The sequence below is a fragment of the Macaca fascicularis genome, chromosome 16 (genome assembly GCF_037993035.2).
Source record: "Macaca fascicularis isolate 582-1 chromosome 16, T2T-MFA8v1.1".
NCBI classification, from domain to species: Eukaryota; Metazoa; Chordata; class Mammalia; order Primates; family Cercopithecidae; genus Macaca; species Macaca fascicularis.
Window position 1 is genome coordinate 24,155,930 of NC_088390.1, and position 20,295 is coordinate 24,176,224.

Sequence of the window (20,295 nt, forward strand, 5' to 3'; positions counted from 1 at the left end):
ATGGGCTTCCAATTATCATTTTGCCAATTCCACAAGAACTGTCTTACCGAAAGGCTACTTGAGGGGAAAGCTGTAACTCTGTGAGGTGATTTCCCAGAACACAAAGAAGTTTCTCAGAAAGCTTCTTTCTCTTTTTTATCGGAGGATGCTTCCTTTGGCCCTATAGTCTTCAAAGGGAAAGGAAATATCTGTTCTCAGATTCCACAGAAATAAGGCTAGCAAAGAGATCCACAAAATACAGATATAACTCTCTGAGATGAATTAACAGAACACTAAGCAGTTTCTCAGAAAGCTTCTTTCCAGATTTCATCAGAGGATATTTCCTTTTTCACCATAGCCCTATATGGGCTTCCAAATATCACTTTGCCAATTACACAAGAACTGTCGTAGAGAAAGGCTTCTTGAGGGGAAAGCTGTAACTCTGTGAGATGATTTCACAGAACACAAAGAAGTTTCTCAGAAAGCTTCTTTCTCTTTGTATTCTGAGGATATTTCCTTTGGCCCTATAGTCTTCAAAACGGATCCGAAATATCTGTTCTCAGATTCCACAGAAATAAGGCTAGCAAAAAGATCCACGAAATACAGATGTAACTCTGTGAGATGAATTAACAGAACACTAAGCATTATCTCAGAAAGCTTCTTTCCAGATTTCATTGGAGGATATTTACTTTTTCACCGTAGCCCTCTATGGGCTTCCAAATATCACTTTGCCAATTCCACAAGAACTGTCTTAGCGAAAGGCTTCTTGAGGGGACAGCTGTAACTCTGTGAGATGATTTCACAGAACACAAAGAAGTTTCTCAGTAAGCTTCTTTCTCTTTTTTATCGGAGGATGTTTACTTTGGCCCTATAGTCTTCAAAGGGATCCGAAATATCTGTTCTCAGATTCCAAGAAATAAGGCTAGCAAAGAGATCCACCAAATACGGATGTAACCCTGTGAGATGAATTAAAAGAACACTAAGCAGTTTCTCAGAAAGCTTCTTTCCAGATTTCATCGGAGGATATTTCCATTTTCAGCATAGCCCTCTTTGGCTTCCAAATATCACTTTGCCAATTCCACACGAACTGTCTTACCGAAAGGCTTCTTGAGGGGAAAGCTGTAACTCTCCGAGGTGATTTCACAGAACACAAAGAAGTTTCTCAGAAAGCTTCTTTCTCTTTTTTATCGGAGGATATTTCCTTTGGCCCTATAGTCTTCAAAGGGAAAGGAAATATCTGTTCTCAGATTCCACAAAAATAAGGCTAGCAAAGAGATCCAGGAAATACAGATGTAACTCTGGGAGATGAATTAACAGAACACGAAGGAGTCTCTCAGAAAGCTTCTTTCCAGATTTCATCGGAGGATATTTCCTTTTTCACCATAGCCCTCTATGGGCTTCCAAATATCACTTTGCCAATTTCACAAGAACTATCGTAGCGAAAGGCTTCTGCAGGGGAAACCTGTAACTCTGTGAGAGGATTTCACAGAACACAAAGAAGTTTCTCAGAAAGCTTCTTTCTCTTTGTTATCGGAGTATATTTCCTTTGGCCCTATAGTCTTCAAAGGGATCCGAAATATCTGTTCCCAGATTCCACAGAAATAAGGCTAGCAAAGAGATCCACGAAATACAGATGTAAATCTGTGAGATGAATTAACAGAACACTAAGCAGTTTCTCAGAAAGCTTCTTTCCAGATTTCATCGGAGGATATTTCCTTTTTCTCAATAGCCCTCTATGGGCTTCCAAATATCACTTTGCCAATTCCACAAGAACTGTCTTAGCGAAAGTCTTCTTGAGGGGAAAGCTGTAACTCTGTGTGATGATTTCACAGAACACAAAGAAGTTTCTCAGAAAGTTCTTTCTCTTTGTTATCGGAGGATATTTCCTTTGGCCCTATAGTTCTTCAAAGGGATCCGAAATATCTGTTCTCAGATTCCACAGAAATAAGGCTAGCAAAGAGATCCACGAAATACAGATGTAACTCTGTGAGATGAATTAACAGAAAACTAAGCAGTTTGTCAGAAAGTTTCTTTCCAGATTTCATCGAAGGATATTTCCTTTTTCACCGTAGCCCTCTATGGGCTTCCAAATATCACTTTGCCAATTCCCCAAGAACTGTCGTAGCGAAAGTCTTCTTGAGGGGAATGCTGTAAGTCTGTGAGATGATTTCACAGAACACAAAGAACTTTCTCAGAAAGCTTCTTTCTGTTTGTTATCGGAGGATATTTCCTTTGGCCCTATAGTCTTCAAAGGGAAACGAAATATCTGCTATCAGATTCCACAGAAATAAGTCTAGCAAAGAGATCCACGAAATACAGATGTAACTCTGTGAGATGAATTAACAGAACACTAAGCAGTTTCTCAGAAAGCTTTTTTCCAGATTTCATCGGTGGATATATCCTTTTTCACCATAGCCCTCTATGGGCTTCCAAATATCACTTTGCCAATTCCACAAGAACTGTCTTAGCGAAAGGCTTCTTGAAAGGAAAGTTGTAACTCTGTGAGATGATTTCACAGAACACAAAGAAGTTTCTCAGAAAGCTTCTCTCTCTTTTTTATCGGAGAATATTTCCTTTGGCCCTATAGTCTTCAAAGGGAAAGGAAATATGTGTTCTCAGATTCCACAGAAATAAGGCTAGTAAAGAGATCCACGAAATACAGATGTAACTCTGTGAGATGAATTAGCAGAACACTTAGCAGTTTCTCAGAAAGCTTCTTTCCAGATTTCATCGGAGGATATTTCATTTTTCTCCATAGCTCTCTATGAGCTACCAAATATCACTTTGCCGATTCCACAAGAACTGTCTTAGCGAAAGGCTTATTGAAGGGAAAGCTGTAACTCTGTGAGATGATTTCACAGAACACAAACAAGTTTTTGAGAAAGCTTCTTTCTGTTTGTTATCGGAGGATATTTCCTTTGGCCCTATAGTCTTCAAAGGGAAAGGAAATATCTGTTCTCAGAGTCCACAGAAATAAGGCTAGCAAAGAGATCCACGAAATACAGATGTAACTCTGTGAGATGAATTAACAGAACACTAAGCAGTTTCTCAGAAAGCTTCTTTCCAGATTTCATCGGAGGATATTTCCTTTTTCACCATAGCCCTCTAAGGGCTTCCAAATATCACTTGGCCAATTCCACAAGAACTGTCTAAGCGAAAGGCTTCTTGAGGGGAAAGCTGTAACTCTGTGAGATGATTTCACAGAACACAAAGAAGTATCTCAGAAAGCTTCTTTCTCTTTGTTATCGGAGGATATTTCCTTTCGCCCTATAGTCTTCAAAGTGAAAGGAAATATCTGTTCTCAGATTCCACAGAAATAAGGCTAGCAAAGAGACCCACGAAATACAGATGTAACTCTGTGAGATGAATTAACAGAACAATAAGCAGTTTTTCAGAAAGCTTCTTTCCAGATTTCATCGGAGGACATTTCCTTTTTCACCGTAGCCCTCTATGGGCTTCCAAATATCATTTTGCCAATTCCACAAGAACTGTCTTAGCGAAAGACTTCTTGAGGGAAAGCTGTAAGTCTGTGAGATGATTTCACAGAACACGAAGAAGTTTCTCAGAAAGCTTCTTTCTCTTTGTTATCGGAGGATATTTCCTTTGGCCCTATAGTCTTCAAAGGAAAGGAAATATCTCTTCTCAGATTCCACAGAAATAAGGCTAGCAAATAGATCTACGAAATACAGATGTAACTCTGTGAGATGAATTAACACAACACTAAGCAGTTTCTCAGAAAGCTTCTTTCCAGATTTCATCGGAGGATATTTCCTTTTTCAGCATAGCCCTCTAAGGGCTTCCAAATATCACTTTGCCAATTCCACATGAAATGTCTTAGCGAAAGGCTTCTTGAGGGGAAAGCTGTAACTCTGTGAGATGATTTCACAGAACACAAAGAAGTTTCTCAGAAAGCTTCTTTCTCTTTGTTTTCGGAGGATATTTCCTTTGGCCCTATAGTCTTCAAAGGGATCCGAAATATCTGTTCTCAGAATCCACAGAAATAAGGCTAGCAAAGAGACTCACGAAACACAGATGTAACTCTGTGAGATGAATTAACAGAACACTAAGCAGTTTCTTAGAAAGCTTCTTTCCAGATTTCATCGGAGGATATTTCCTTTTTCACCATAGCCTTCTATGGGCTTCCAAATATCCCTTTGCCAATTCCACAAGAACTGCCTTAGCGAAAGGCTTCTTGTGGGGAAAGCTGTAACTCTGTGAGATGATTTCACAGAACACAAAGAAGTTTCTCAGAAAGCTTCTTTCTCTTTGTTATCGAAGGAAATTTCCTTTGGCCCTATAGTCTTCAAAGGGATCCGTAATATCTGTTCTCAGATTCCACAGAAATAAGGCTAGCAAAGAGATCCACGAAATGTAGATGTAACACTGTGAGATGAATTAACACAACACTAAGCAGTTTCTCAGAAAGCTTCTTTACAAATATCATCTTAGGATATTTCCTTTTTCATCATAGCCCTCTATGGGCTTCCAAATATCACTTTGCCCATTCCACAAGAACTGTCTTAGCGAACGGGTATTTGAGTGGAAAGCTGTAACTCTGTGAGATGATTTCACAGAACACAAAGAAGTTTCTCAGAAAGCTTCTTTCTCTTTGTTATCGGAGGATATTTCCTTTGGCCCTGTAGTCTTCAAAGGGATCCGAAATATCTGTTCTCACATTCCACGGAAATAAGGCTAGCAAAGAGATTCACGAAATACAGATGTAACTCTGTGAGATGAATTAACAGAACACTAAGCAGTTTCTCAGAAAGCTTCTTTCCAGATTTCATCGGAGGATATTTCCTTTTTCTCCGTAGCCCTCTATGGGCTTCCAAATATCACTTTGCCAATTACACAAGAACTGTCGTAGAGAAAGGCTTCTTGAGGGGAAAGCTGTAACTCTGTGAGATGATTTAACAGAACACAAAGAAGTTTCTCAGAAAGCTTCTTTCTCTTTGTATTCTGAGGATATTTCCTTTGGCCCTATAGTCTTCAAAACGGATCCGAAATATCTGTTCTCAGATTCCACAGAAATAAGGCTAGCAAAAAGATCCACGAAATACAGATGTAACTCTGTGAGATGAATTAACAGAACACTAAGCATTATCTCAGAAAGCTTCTTTCCAGATTTCATTGGAGGATATTTACTTTTTCACCGTAGCCCTCTATGGGCTTCCAAATATCACTTTGCCAATTCCACAAGAACTGTCTTAGCGAAAGGCTTCTTGAGGGGACAGCTGTAACTCTGTGAGATGATTTCACAGAACACAAGAAGTTTCTCAGAAAGCTTCTTTCTCTTTGTTATCGGAGGATGTTTACTTTGGCCCTATAGTCTTCAAAGCGATCCGAAATATCTGTTCTCAGATTCCACAGAAATAAGTCTAGCAAAGAGTTCCACGAAATACAGATATAACTCTGTGAGATGAATTAACAGAACACTAAGCCGTTTTTCAGAAAGTCTTTCCAGTTTTCATCGGAGGATATTTCCTTTTTCACCATATCCCTCTATGGTCTTCCAAATATCACTTTGCCAATTCCACAAGAACTGTCTTAGCGAAAGGCTTCTTGAGGGGACAGCTGTAACTCTGTGAGATGATTTCACAGAACACAAAGAAGTTTCTCAGTAAGCTTCTTTCTCTTTTTTATCGGAGGATGTTTACTTTGGCCCTATAGTCTTCAAAGGGATCAGAAATATCTGTTCTCAGATTCCAAGAAATAAGGCTAGCAAAGAGATCCACCAAATACGGATGTAACCCTGTGAGATGAATTAAAAGAACACTAAGCAGTTTCTCAGAAAGCTTCTTTCCAGATTTCATCGGAGGATATTTCCATTTTCAGCATAGCCCTCTTTGGCTTCCAAATATCACTTTGCCAATTCCACACGAACTGTCTTACCGAAAGGCTTCTTGAGGGGAAAGCTGTAACTCTCCGAGGTGATTTCACAGAACACAAAGAAGTTTCTCAGAAAGCTTCTTTCTCTTTTTTATCGGAGGATATTTCCTTTGGCCCTATAGTCTTCAAAGGGAAAGGAAATATCTGTTCTCAGATTCCACAAAAATAAGGCTAGCAAAGAGATCCAGGAAATACAGATGTAACTCTGGGAGATGAATTAACAGAACACGAAGGAGTCTCTCAGAAAGCTTCTTTCCAGATTTCATCGGAGGATAATTCCTTTTTCACCATAGCCCTCTAAGGGCTTCCAAATATCACTTTGCCAATTTCACAAGAACTATCGTAGCGAAAGGCTTCTGCAGGGGAAACCTGTAACTCTGTGAGAGGATTTCACAGAACACAAAGAAGTTTCTCAGAAAGCTTCTTTCTCTTTGTTATCGGAGTATATTTCCTTTGGCCCTATAGTCTTCAAAGGGATCCGAAATATCTGTTCTCAGATTCCACAGAAATAAGGCTAGCAAAGAGATCCACAAAATACAGATGTAACTCTGTGAGATGAATTAACAGAACACTAAGCAGTTTCTCAGAAAGCTTCTTTCCAGATTTCATCGGAGGATATTTACTTTTTCCTCATAGTCCTCTATGGGCTTCCAAATATCACTTTGCCAATTCCACAAGAACTGTGTTAGCGAAAGTGTTCTGGAGGGGAAAGCTGTAACTCTGTGAGATGATTTCACAGATCACAAAGAAGTTTCTCAGAAAGCTTCTATCTCTTTGTTATCGGAGGATATTTCCTTTGGCCCTATTGACTTCAAAGAGGTCCGAAATATTTGTTGTGAGATTCCAAAGAAATAAGGCTAGCAAAGAGATCCACGAAATACAGATGTAACTCTGTGAGATGAATTCACAGAACACTAAGCAGTTTCTCAGAAAGCTTCTTTCCAGATTTCATCGGAGGATATTTCCTATTTCAACATAGCCCTATATGGGCTTCCAAATATCACTTTGCCAATTCCACAAGAACTGTCTTAGCGAAAGGCTTCTTGAGGGGAAAGCTGTAACTCTGTGAGATGATATCACAGAACACAAAGAAGTTTCTCAGTAAGCTTCTTTCTCTTTTTATCGGAGGATGTTTACTTTGGCCCTGTAGTCTTCAAAGGGATCCGAAATATCTGTTCTCATATTCCAAGAAATAAGGCTAGCAAAGAGATCCCCCAAATACGGATGTAACTCTTTGAGATGTATTAAAAGAACACTAAGCAGTTTCTCAGAAAGCTTCTTTCCAGATTTCATCGGAGGATATTTCCATTTTCAGCATAGCCCTCTTTGGGCTTCCAAATATCACTTTGCCAATTCCACACGAACTGTCTTACCGAAAGGCTTCTTGAGGGGAAAGCTGTAACTCTCCGAGGTGATTTCACAGAACACAAGAAGTTTCTCAGAAAGCTTCTTTCTCTTTTTTATCGGAGGATATTTCCTTTGGCCCTATAGTCTTCAAAGGGAAAGGAAATATCTGTTATCAGATTCCACAAAAATAAGGCTAGCAAAGAGATCCAAGAAATACAGATGTAACTCTGGGAGATGAATTAACAGAACAAGAAGGAGTTTCTCAGAAAGCTTCTTTCCAGATTTCATCGGATGATATTTCCTTTTTCACCATAGCCCTCTATGGGCTTCCAAATATCACTTTGCCAATTCCACAAGAACTGTCTTAGCGAAAGGCTTCTTGAGGCGAAAGCTGTAACTCTGTGAGGTGATTTCACAGAACACAAAGCAGTTTCTCAGAAAGCTTCTTTCTCTTTGTTATCGGAGGATATTTCCTTTGGCCCTATAGTCTTCAAAGGGATCCGAAATATCTGTTCTCAGATTCCACAGAAATAGGCTACCAAAGAGATACACCAAATAAGGAAGTAACTCTGTGAGATTAATTAAAAGAACACTAAGCATTTTCTCAGAAAGCTTCTTTCCAGATTTCATCGGAGGATATTTCCTTTTTCTCAATAGCCCTCTATGGGCTTCCAAATATCACTTTGCCAATTCCACAAGAACTGTCTTAGCGAAAGTCTTCTTGAGGGGAAAGCTGTAACTCTGTGTGATGATTTCACAGAACACAAAGAAGTTTCTCAGAAAGTTCTTTCTCTTTGTTATCGGAGGATATTTCCTTTGGCCCTATAGTTCTTCAAAGGGATCCGAAATATCTGTTCTCAGATTCCACAGAAATAAGGCTAGCAAAGAGATCCACGAAATACAGATGTAACTCTGTGAGATGAATTAACAGAAAACTAAGCAGTTTGTCAGAAAGTTTCTTTCCAGATTTCATCGAAGGATATTTCCTTTTTCACCGTAGCCCTCTATGGGCTTCCAAATATCACTTTGCCAATTCCCCAAGAACTGTCGTAGCGAAAGTCTTCTTGAGGGGAATGCTGTAAGTCTGTGAGATGATTTCACAGAACACAAAGAACTTTCTCAGAAAGCTTCTTTCTGTTTGTTATCGGAGGATATTTCCTTTGGCCCTATAGTCTTCAAAGGGAAACGAAATATCTGCTATCAGATTCCACAGAAATAAGTCTAGCAAAGAGATCCACGAAATACAGATGTAACTCTGTGAGATGAATTAACAGAACACTAAGCAGTTTCTCAGAAAGCTTTTTTCCAGATTTCATCGGTGGATATATCCTTTTTCACCACAGCCCTCTATGGGCTTCCAAATATCACTTTGCCAATTCCACAAGAACTGTCTTAGCGAAAGGCTTCTTGAAAGGAAAGTTGTAACTCTGTGAGATGATTTCACAGAACACAAAGAAGTTTCTCAGAAAGCTTCTCTCTCTTTTTTATCGGAGAATATTTCCTTTGGCCCTATAGTCTTCAAAGGGAAAGGAAATATGTGTTCTCAGATTCCACAGAAATAAGGCTAGCAAAGAGATCCACGAAATACAGATGTAACTCTGTGAGATGAATTAACAGAACACTTAGCAGTTTCTCAGAAAGCTTCTTTCCAGATTTCATCGGAGGATATTTCATTTTTCTCCATAGCTCTCTATGAGCTACCAAATATCACTTTGCCAATTCCACAAGAACTGTCTTAGCGAAAGGCTTATTGAAGGGAAAGCTGTAACTCTGTGAGATGATTTCACAGAACACAAACAAGTTTTTGAGAAAGCTTCTTTCTCTTTGTTATCGGAGGATATTTCCTTTGGCCCTATAGTCTTCAAAGGGAAAGGAAATATCTGTTCTCAGAGTCCACAGAAATAAGGCTAGCAAAGAGATCCACGAAATACAGATGTATCTCTGTGAGATGAATTAACAGAACACTAAGCAGTTTCTCAGAAAGCTTCTTTCCAGATTTCATCGGAGGATATTTCCTTTTTCACCATAGCCCTCTAAGGGCTTCCAAATATCACTTGGCCAATTCCACAAGAACTATCTAAGCGAAAGGCTTCTTGAGGGGAAAGCTGTAACTCTGTGAGATGATTTCACAGAACACAAAGAAGTTTCTCAGAAAGCTTCTTTCTCTTTGTTATCGGAGGATATTTCCTTTCGCCCTATAGTCTTCAAAGTGAAAGGAAATATCTGTTCTCAGATTCCACAGAAATAAGGCTAGCAAAGAGACCCACGAAATACAGATGTAACTCTGTGAGATGAATTAACAGAACAATAAGCAGTTTTTCAGAAAGCTTCTTTCCAGATTTCATCGGAGGATATTTCCTTTTTCACCGTAGCCCTCTATGGGCTTCCAAATATCATTTTGCCAATTCCACAAGAACTGTCTTAGCGAAAGGCTTCTTGAGGGAAAGCTGTAAGTCTGTGAGATGATTTCACAGAACACGAAGAAGTTTCTCAGAAAGCTTCTTTCTCTTTGTTATCGGAGGATATTTCCTTTGGCCCTATAGTCTTCAAAGGAAAGGAAATATCTCTTCTCAGATTCCACAGAAATAAGGCTAGCAAATAGATCTACGAAATACAGATGTAACTCTGTGAGATGAATTAACACAACACTAAGCAGTTTCTCAGAAAGCTTCTTTCCAGATTTCATCGGAGGATATTTCCTTTTTCAGCATAGCCCTCTAAGGGCTTCCAAATATCACTTTGCCAATTCCACATGAAATGTCTTAGCGAAAGGCTTCTTGAGGGGAAAGCTGTAACTCTGTGAGATGATTTCACAGAACACAAAGAAGTTTCTCAGAAAGCTTCTTTCTCTTTGTTATCGGAGGATATTTCCTTTGGCCCTATAGTCTTCAAAGGGATCCGAAATATCTGTTCTCAGAATCCACAGAAATAAGGCTAGCAAAGAGACTCACGAAACACAGATGTAACTCTGTGAGATGAATTAACAGATCACTAAGCAGTTTCTTAGAAAGCTTCTTTCCAGATTTCATCGGAGGATATTTCCTTTTTCACCATAGCCTTCTATGGGCTTCCAAATATCCCTTTGCCAATTCCACAAGAACTGCCTTAGCGAAAGGCTTCTTGTGGGGAAAGCTGTAACTCTGTGAGATGATTTCACAGAACACAAAGAAGTTTCTCAGAAAGCTTCTTTCTCTTTGTTATCGAAGGAAATTTCCTTTGGCCCTATAGTCTTCAAAGGGATCCGTAATATCTGTTCTCAGATTCCACAGAAATAAGGCTAGCAAAGAGATCCACGAAATGTAGATGTAACACTGTGAGATGAATTAACACAACACTAAGCAGTTTCTCAGAAAGCTTCTTTACAAATATCATCTTAGGATATTTCCTTTTTCATCATAGCCCTCTATGGGCTTCCAAATATCACTTTGCCCATTCCACAAGAACTGTCTTAGCGAACGGGTATTTGAGTGGAAAGCTGTAACTCTGTGAGATGATTTCACAGAACACAAAGAAGTTTCTCAGAAAGCTTCTTTCTCTTTGTAATCGGAGGATATTTCCTTTGGCCCTGTAGTCTTCAAAGGGATCCGAAATATCTGTTCTCACATTCCACGGAAATAAGGCTAGCAAAGAGATTCACGAAATACAGATGTAACTCTGTGAGATGAATTAACAGAACACTAAGCAGTTTCTCAGAAAGCTTCTTTCCAGATTTCATCGGAGGATATTTCCTTTTTCACCATTGCCCTCTATGGGCTTCCAAATATCACTTTGCCAATTCCAAAAGAACTGTCTTAGCGAAAGGCTTCTTGAGGCGAAAGCTGTAAATCTGTGAGTTGATTTCACAGAACACAAAGCAGTTTCTCAGTAAGCTTCTTTCTCTTTGTTATCGGAGGATATTTCCTTTGGCCCTATAGTCTTCAAAGGGATCCGAAATATCTGTTCTCAGATTCCACAGAAATAGGCTACCAAAGAGATACACCAAATACGGATGTAACTCTGTGAGATTAATTAAAAGAACACTAAGCATTTTCTCAGAAAGCTTCTTTCCAGATTTCATCGGAGGATATTTCCTTTTTCTCAATAGCCCTCTATGGGCTTCCAAATATCACTTTGCCAATTCCACAAGAACTGTCTTAGCGAAAGGCTTCTTGAGGGGAAAGCTGTAACTCTGTGAGATGATTTCACAGAACACAAAGACGTTTCTCAGTAAGCTTCTTTTCTTTGTTATCAGAGGATGTTTACTTTGGCCGTATAGTCTTCAAAGGGATCCGAAATATCTGTTCTCAGATTCCACAGAAATAGGCTAGCAAAGAGATCCACCAAATACGGATGTAACTCTGTGAGATTAATTAAAAGAACACTAAGCAGTTTCTCAGAAAGCTTCTTTCCAGATTTCATCGGAGGATATTTCCTATTTCTCCATAGCCCTCTACGGGCTTCCAAATATCACTTTGCCAATTCCACAAGAACTGTCTTAGCGAAAGGCTTCTTGAGGGGAAAGCTGTAACTCTGTGAGATGATTTCACAGAACACAAAGAAGTTTCTCAGAAAGCTTCTTTCTCTTTGTTATCGGAGGATATTTACTTTGGCCCTATAGTCTTCAAAGGGAAAGGAAATATTTGTTCTCTGATTCCACAGAAATAAGGCCAGCAAAGAGATCAACGCAATACAGATATAACTCTGTGAGATGAATTAACAGAACACTAAGCAGTTTCTCAGAAACCTTCTTTCCAGATTTCATCTGAGGATATTTCCTTTTTCACCATAGCCCTCTATGGGCTTCCAAATATCACTTTGCCAATTCCACAAGAACTGTCTTAGCGAAAGGGTACTAGAGTGGAAAGCTGTTACTCTGTTAGATGATTTCATAGAACCAAAGAAGTTTCTCAGAAAGCTTCTTTCTCTTTGTTATCGGAGGATATTTCCTTTGGCCCTATAGTCTCCAAAGGGATCCGAAATATCTGTTCTCAGATTCCACAGAAATAAGGCTAGCAAAGAGATCCACGAAATACAGATGTAACTCTGTGAGATGAATTAACAGAACACTAAGCAGTTTTTCAGAAAGCTTCTTTCCAGATTTCATCGGAGGATATTTCCTTTTTCACCATAGCCCTCTATGGGCTTCCAAATATCACTTTGTCAATTCGACAAGAACTGTCTTAGCGAAAGGCTTCTTGAGGGGAAAGCTGTAACTCTGTGAGATGATTTCACAGAACACAAAGAAGTTTCTCAGAAAGCTTCTTTCTCTTTGTTATCGGAGGATATTTCCTTTGGCCCTATAGTCTTCAAAGGGATCCGAAATATCTGTTCTCAGATTCCACAGAAATAAGGCCAGCAAAGAGATCAACGAAATACAGGTGTAACTCTGTGAGATGAATTAACAGAACACTAAGCAGTTTCTCAGAAAACTTCTTTCCAGATTTCATCGGAGGATATTTCCTTTTTCACCATAGCCCTCTATGGGCTTCCAAATATGACTTTGCCAATTCCACAAGAACTGTCTGAGGGACAGGGTACTAGAGTGGAAAGCTGTTACTCTGTTAGATGATTTCATAGAACACAAAGAAGTTTCTCAGAAAGCTTCTTTATCTTTGTTATCGGAGGATATTTCCTTTGGCCCTATAGTTCTTCAAAGGGATCCGAAATATCTGTTCTCAGATTCCACAGAAATAAGGCTAGCAAAGAGATCCACGAAATACAGATGTAACTCTGTGAGATGAATTAACAGAAAACTAAGCAGTTTGTCAGAAAGTTTCTTTCCAGATTTCATCGAAGGATATTTCCTTTTTCACCGTAGCCCTCTATGGGCTTCCAAATATCACTTTGCCAATTCCCCAAGAACTGTCGTAGCGAAAGTCTTCTTGAGGGGAATGCTGTAAGTCTGTGAGATGATTTCACAGAACACAAAGAACTTTCTCAGAAAGTTTCTTTCTGTTTGTTATCGGAGGATATTTCCTTTGGCCCTATAGTCTTCAAAGGGATCCGAAATATCTGCTATCAGATTCCACAGAAATAAGGCTAGCAAAGAGATCCACGAAATACAGATGTAACTCTGTGAGATGAATTAACAGAACACTAAGCAGTTTCTCAGAAAGCTTCTTTCCAGATTTCATCGGTGGATATATCCTTTTTCACCATAGCCCTCTATGGGCTTCCAAATATCACTTTGCCAATTCGACAAGAACTGTCTTAGCGAAAGGCTTCTTGAAAGGAAAGTTGTAACTCTGTGAGATGATTTCACAGAACACAAAGAAGTTTCTCAGAAAGCTTCTCTCTCTTTTTTATCGGAGAATATTTCCTTTGGCCCTTTAGTCTTCAAAGGGAAAGGAAATATGTGTTCTCAGATTCCACAGAAATAAGGCTAGCAAAGAGATCCACGAAATACAGATGTAACTCTGTGAGATGAATTAACAGAACACTAAGCAGTTTCTCAGAAAGCTTCTTTCCAGATTTCATCGGAGGATATTTCATTTTTTTCCATAGCTCTCTATGAGCTTCCAAATATCACTTTGCCAATTCCACAAGAACTGTCTTAGCGAAAGGCTTATTGAGGGGAAAGCTGTAACTCTGTGAGATGATTTCACAGAACACAAACAAGTTTTTGAGAAAGCTTCTTTCTCTTTGTTATCGGAGGATATTTCCTTTGGCCCTATAGTCTTCAAAGGGAAAGGAAATATCTGTTCTCAGAGTCCACAGAAATAAGGCTAGCAAAGAGATCCACGAAATACAGATGTAACTCTGTGAGATGAATTAACAGAACACTAAGCAGTTTCTCAGAAAGCTTCTTTCCAGATTTCATCGGAGGATATTTCCTTTTTCACCATAGCCCACTAAGGGCTTCCAAATATCACTTTGCCAATTCCACAAGAACTGTCCAAGCGAAAGGCTTCTTGAGGGGAAAGCTGTAACTCTGTGAGATGATTTCACAGAACACAAAGAAGTTTCTCAGAAAGCTTCTTTCTCTTTGTTATCGGAGGATATTTCCTTTCGCCCTATAGTCTTCAAAGTGAAAGGAAATATCTGTTCTCAGATTCCACAGAAATAAGGCTAGCAAAGAGACCCACGAAATACAGATGTAACTCTGTGAGATGAATTAACAGAACACTAAGCAGTTTTTCAGAAAGCTTCTTTCCAGATTTCATCGGAGGACATTTCCTTTTTCACCGTAGCCCTCTATGGGCTTCCAAATATCATTTTGCCAATTCCACAAGAACTGTCATAGCGAAAGGCTTCTTGAGGGAAAGCTGTAAGTCTGTGAGATGATTTCACAGAACACAAAGAAGTTTCTCAGAAAGCTTCTTTCTCTTTGTTATCGGAGGATATTTCCTTTGGCCCTATAGTCTTCAAAGGGAAAGGAAATATCTGTTCTCAGATTCCACAGAAATAAGGCTAGCAAATAGATCTACGAAATACAGATGTAACTCTGTGAGATGAATTAACAGAACACTAAGCAGTTTCTCAGAAAGCTTCTTTCCAGATTTCATCGGAGGATATTTCCTTTTTCAGCATAGCCCTCTAAGGGCTTCCAAATATGACTTTGCCAATTCCACATGAACTGTCTTAGCGAAAGGCTTCTTGAGGGGAAAGCTGTAACTCTGTGAGATGATTTCACAGAACACAAAGAAGTTTCTCAGAAAGCTTCTTTCTCTTTGTTATCGGAGGATATTTCCTTTTTCCCTATAGTCTTCAAAGGGATCCGAAATATCTGTTCTCAGAATCCACAGAAATAAGGCTAGCAAAGAGACTCAGGAAACAAAGATGTAACTCTGTGAGATGAATTAACAGAACACTAAGCAGTTTCTTAGAAAGCTTCTTTCCAGATTTCATCGGAGGATATTTCCTTTTTCACCATAGCCTTCTATGGGCTTCCAAATATCCCTTTGCCAATTCCACAAGAACTGCCTTAGCGAAAGGCTTCTTGTGGGGAAAGCTGTAACTCTGTGAGATGATTTCACAGAACACAAAGAAGTTTCTCAGAAAGCTTCTTTCTCTTTGTTATCGTAGGATATTTCCTTTGCCCCTATAGTCTTCAAAGGGATCCGTAATATCTGTTCTCAGATTCCACAGAAATAAGGCTAGCAAAGAGATCCACGAAATGTAGATGTAACACTGTGAGATGAATTAACACAACACTAAGCAGTTTCTCAGAAAGCTTCTTTACAAATATCATCTTAGGATATTTCCTTTTTCACCATAGCCCTCTATGGGCTTCCAAATATCACTTTGCCCATTCCACAAGAACTGTCTTAGCGAACGGGTATTTGAGTGGAAAGCTGTAACTCTGTGAGATGATTTCACAGAACACAAAGAAGTTTCTCAGAAACCTTCTTTCTCTTTGTTATCGGAGGATATTTCCTTTGGCCCTGTAGTCTTCAAAGGGATCCGAAATATCTGTTCTCACATTCCACGGAAATAAGGCTAGCAAAGAGATTCACGAAATACAGATGTAACTCTGTGAGATGAACTAACAGAACACTAAGCTGTTTCTCAGAAAACTTCTTTCCAGATTGCATCGCAAGATATTTCCTTTTTCACCATAGCCCTCTATGGGCTTCCAAATATCACTTTGCCAATTCCACAAGAACTGTCTTAGCGAAAGGCTTCTTGAGGCGAAAGCTGTAACTCTGTGAGATGATTTCACAGAACACAAAGAAGTTTCTCAGAAAGCTTCTTTCTCTTTGTTATTGGAGGATATATCCTTTGGCCCTAGAGTCTTCAAGCGGATCGGAAATATCTGTTCTCAGATTCCACAGAAATTGGCTAGCAAAGTGATACACGAAATACAGATGTAACTCTCTGAGATGAATTAACAGAACACTAAGCAGTTTCTCAGAAAACTTCTTTCCAGATTGCATCGGAGGATATTTCCTTTTTCACCATAGCACTCCATGGGCTTCCAAATTTCACTTTGCCAATTCCACAAGAACTGTCTTAGCGAAAGGCTTCTTGAGGGGAAAGGTGTAACTCTATGAGGTGATTTCACAGAATACACAGAAGTTTCTCAGAAAGCTTCTTTCTCTTTGTTATCGGAGGATATTTCCTTTGGCCCTATATTCTTCAAAGGGAAAGGAAATATCTGTTCTCAGATTCCACAATAATAAGGCTTGCAAAGAGATCCACGAAATACAGATGTAACTCTGTGAGATGAATTAACAGAACACTAAGCAGTTTCTCAGAAAGCTTCTTTCCAGATTTCATCGGAGGATATTTCCTTTTTCACCATAACCGTATAGGGGCTTCCAAATATCACTTTGCCAATTCCACAAGAACTGTTTTAGCGAAAGGCTTCTTGAGGGGAAAGCTGTAACTCTGTGAGATGATTTCACAGAGCACAAAGAAGTTTCTCAGAAAGCTTCTTTCTCTTTGTTATCGGAGGATATTTCCTTTGGCCCTATAGTCTTCAAAGGGATCCGAAATATCTGTTCTCAGGTTCCACAGAAATAAGGCTCGCAAAGGGAACCACGAAATACAGATGTAACACTGTGAGATGAATTAACAGAAAACTAAGCAGTTTGTCAGAAAGTTTCTTTCCAGATTTCATCGGAGGATATTTCCTTTTTCACCGTAGCCCTCTATGGGCTTCCAAATATCACTTTGCCAATTCCCCAAGAACTGTCGTAGCGAAAGTCTCCTTGAGGAGAATGCTGTAACTCTGTGAGATGATTTCACAGAACACAAAGAACTTTCTCAGAAAGCTTCTTTCTGTTTGTTATCGGAGGATATTTCCTTTGGCCCTATAGTCTTCAAAGTGAAAGGAAATATCTGTTGTCAGATTCCACAGAAATAAGGCTAGCAAAGAGACCCACGAAATACAGATGTAACTCTGTGAGATGAATTAACAGAACACTAAGCAGTTTCTCAGAAAGCTTCTTTCCAGATTTCATCGGAGGACATTTCCTTTTTCACCGTAACCCTCTATGGGCTTCCAAATATCACTTTGCCAATTACACAAGAACTGTCTTAGCGAAAGGCTTCTTGAGAGAAAGCTGTAACTCTGTGAGATGATTTCACAGAACACAAAGAAGTTTCTCAGAAAGCTTCTTTCTCTTTGTTATCGGAGGATATTTCCTTTGGCCCTATAGTCTTCAAAGGGATCCGAAATATCTGTTCTCAGATTCCACAGAAATAAGGCTAGCAAAGAGACTCACGAAACACAGATGTAACTCTGTGAGATGATTTAACAGAACACTAAGCAGTTTCTCAGAAGGCTTCTTTCCAGATTTCATCGGTGGATATATCCTTTTTCACCATAGCCCTCTATGGCCTTCCAAATATCACTTTGCCAATTCCACAAGAACTGTCTTAGCGAAAGGCTTCTTGAAAGGAAAGTTGTAACTCTGTGAGATGATTTCACAGAACACAAAGAAGTTTCTCAGAAAGCTTCTTTCTCTTTTTTATCGGAGAATATTTCCTTTGGCCCTAGAGTCTTCAAAGGGAAAGGAAATATATGTTCTCAGATTCCACAGAAATAAGGCTAGCAAAGAGATCCACGAAATACAGATGTAACTCTGTGAGATGAATTAACAGAACACTAAGCAGTTTATCAGAAAGCTTCTTTCCTGATTTCATCGGAGGATATTTCATTTTTCTCCATAGCTCTCTATGAGCTTCAAAATATCACTTTGCCAATTCCATAAGAAATGTCTTAGCGAAAGGCTTATTGAGGGGAAAGCTGTAACTCTGTGAGATGATTTCACAGAACACAAACAAGTTTTTGAGAAAGCTTCTTTCTCTTTGTTATCGGAGGATATTTCCTTTGGCCCTATAGTCTTCAAAGGGGAAGGAAATATCTGTTCTCAGAGTCCACAGAAATAAGGCTAGCAAAGAGACCCACGAAATACAGATGTAACTCTGTGAGATGAATTAACAGAACACTAAGCAGTTTTTCAGAAAGCTTCTTTCCAGATTTCATCGGAGGACATTTCCTTTTTCACGGTAGCCCTCTATGGGCTTCCAAATATCACTTTGCCAATTCCACAAGAACTGTCTTAGCGAAAGGCTTCTTGAGGGAAAGCTGTAACTCTGTGAGATGATTTCACAGAACACAAAGAAGTTTCTCAGAAAGCTTCTTTCTCTTTGTTATCGGAGGATATTTCCTTTCGCCCTATAGTCTTCAAAGTGAAAGGAAATATGTGTTGTCAGATTCCACAGAAATAAGGCCAGCAAAGAGACCCACGAAATACAGATGTAACTCTGTGAGATGAATTAACAGAACACTAAGCAGTTTTTCAGAAAGCTTCTTTGCAGATTTCATCGGAGGACATTTCCTTTTTCACCGTAGCCCTCTATGGGCTTCCAAATATCACTTTGCCAATTCCACAAGAACTGTCTTAGCGAAAGGCTTCTTGAGGGAAAGCTGTAACTCTGTGAGATGATTTCACAGAACACAAAGAAGTTTCTCAGAAAGCTTCTTTCTCTTTGGTATCGGAGGATATTTCCTTTGGCCCTATAGTCTTCAAAGGGAAAGGAAATATCTGTTCTCAGATTCCACAGAAATAAGGCTAGCAAAGAGATCTACGAAATACAGATGTAACTCTGTGAGATGAATTAACAGAACACTAAGCAGTTTCTCAGAAAGCTTCTTTCCAGATTTCATCGGAGGATATTTCCTTTTTCTCCATAGCCCTCTAAGGGCTTCCAAATATCTCTTTGCCAATTCCACATGAACTGTCTTAGCGAAAGGCTTCTTGAGGGAAAGCTGTAACTCTGTGAGGTGATTTCACAGAACACAAAGAGGTTTCTCAGAAAGCTTCTTTCTCTTTGTTATCGGAGTATATTTCCTTTGGCCCTATAGTCTTCAAAGGGATCCGAAATATCTGTTCTCCGAATCCACAGAAATAAGGCTAGCAAAGAGACTCACGAAACACAGATGTAACTCTGTGAGATGAATTAACAGAACATAAGCAGTTTCTTAGAAAGTCTTTCCAAATTTCATCGGAGGATATTTCCTTTTTCACCATAGCCTTCTATGGGCTTCCAAATATCCCTTTGCCAATTCCACAAGAAGTGCCTTAGCGAAAGGCTTCTTGAGGGGAAAGCTGTAACTCTGTGAGATGATTTCACAGAACACAAAGAAGTTTCTCAGAAAGCTTCTTTCTCTTTGTTATCGGAGGATATTTCCTTTGGCCCTATATTCTTCAAAGGGAAAGGAAATATCTGTTCTCAGAATCCACAATAATAAGGCTTGCAAAGAGATCCACGAAATACAGATGTAACTCTGTGAGATGAATTAACAGAACACTAAGCAGTTTCTCAGAAAGCTTCTTTCCAGATTTCATCGGAGGATATTTCCTTTTTCACCATAAACCTATATGGGCTTCCAAATATCACTTTGCCAATTCCACAAGAACTGTCTTAGCGAAAGGCTTCTTGAGGGGAAAGCTGTAACTCTGTGAGATGATTTCACAGAACACAAAGAAGTTTCTCAGAAAGCTTCTTTCTCTTTGTTATCGGAGGATATTTCCTTTGGCCCTATAGTCTTCAAAGGGATCCGAAATATCTGTTCTCAGATTTCACAGAAATAAGGCTGGCAAAGAGATCCACGAAATACACATGTAACTCTGTGAGATGAATTAACAGAATACTAAGCAGTTTGTCAGAAAGCTTCTTTCCAGATTTCATCGGAGGATATTTCCTTTTTCACCGTAGCCCTCTATGGGCTTCCAAATATCACTTTGCCTATTCCCCAAGAACTGTTTTAGCGAAAGGCTTCTTCAGGTTAAAGCTGTAACTCTGTGAGATGATTTCACAGAACACAAAGAACCTTCTCAGAAAGCTTCTTTCACATTGTTATCGGAGGATATTTCCTTTGGCCCTATAGTCTTCAAAGGGATCCAAAATATCTGCTCTCAGATTCCACAGAAATAAGGCTAGCAAAGAGATCCACGAAATACAGATGTAACTCTGTGAGATGAATTAACAGAACACTAAGCAGTTTCTCAGAAAGCTTCTTTCCAGATTTCATCGGAGGATATTTCATTTTTCTCCATACCTCTCTATGAGCTTCCAAATATCACTTTGGCAATTCCACAAGAACTGTCTTAGCGAAAGGCTTATTGAGGGGAAAGCTGTAACTCTGTG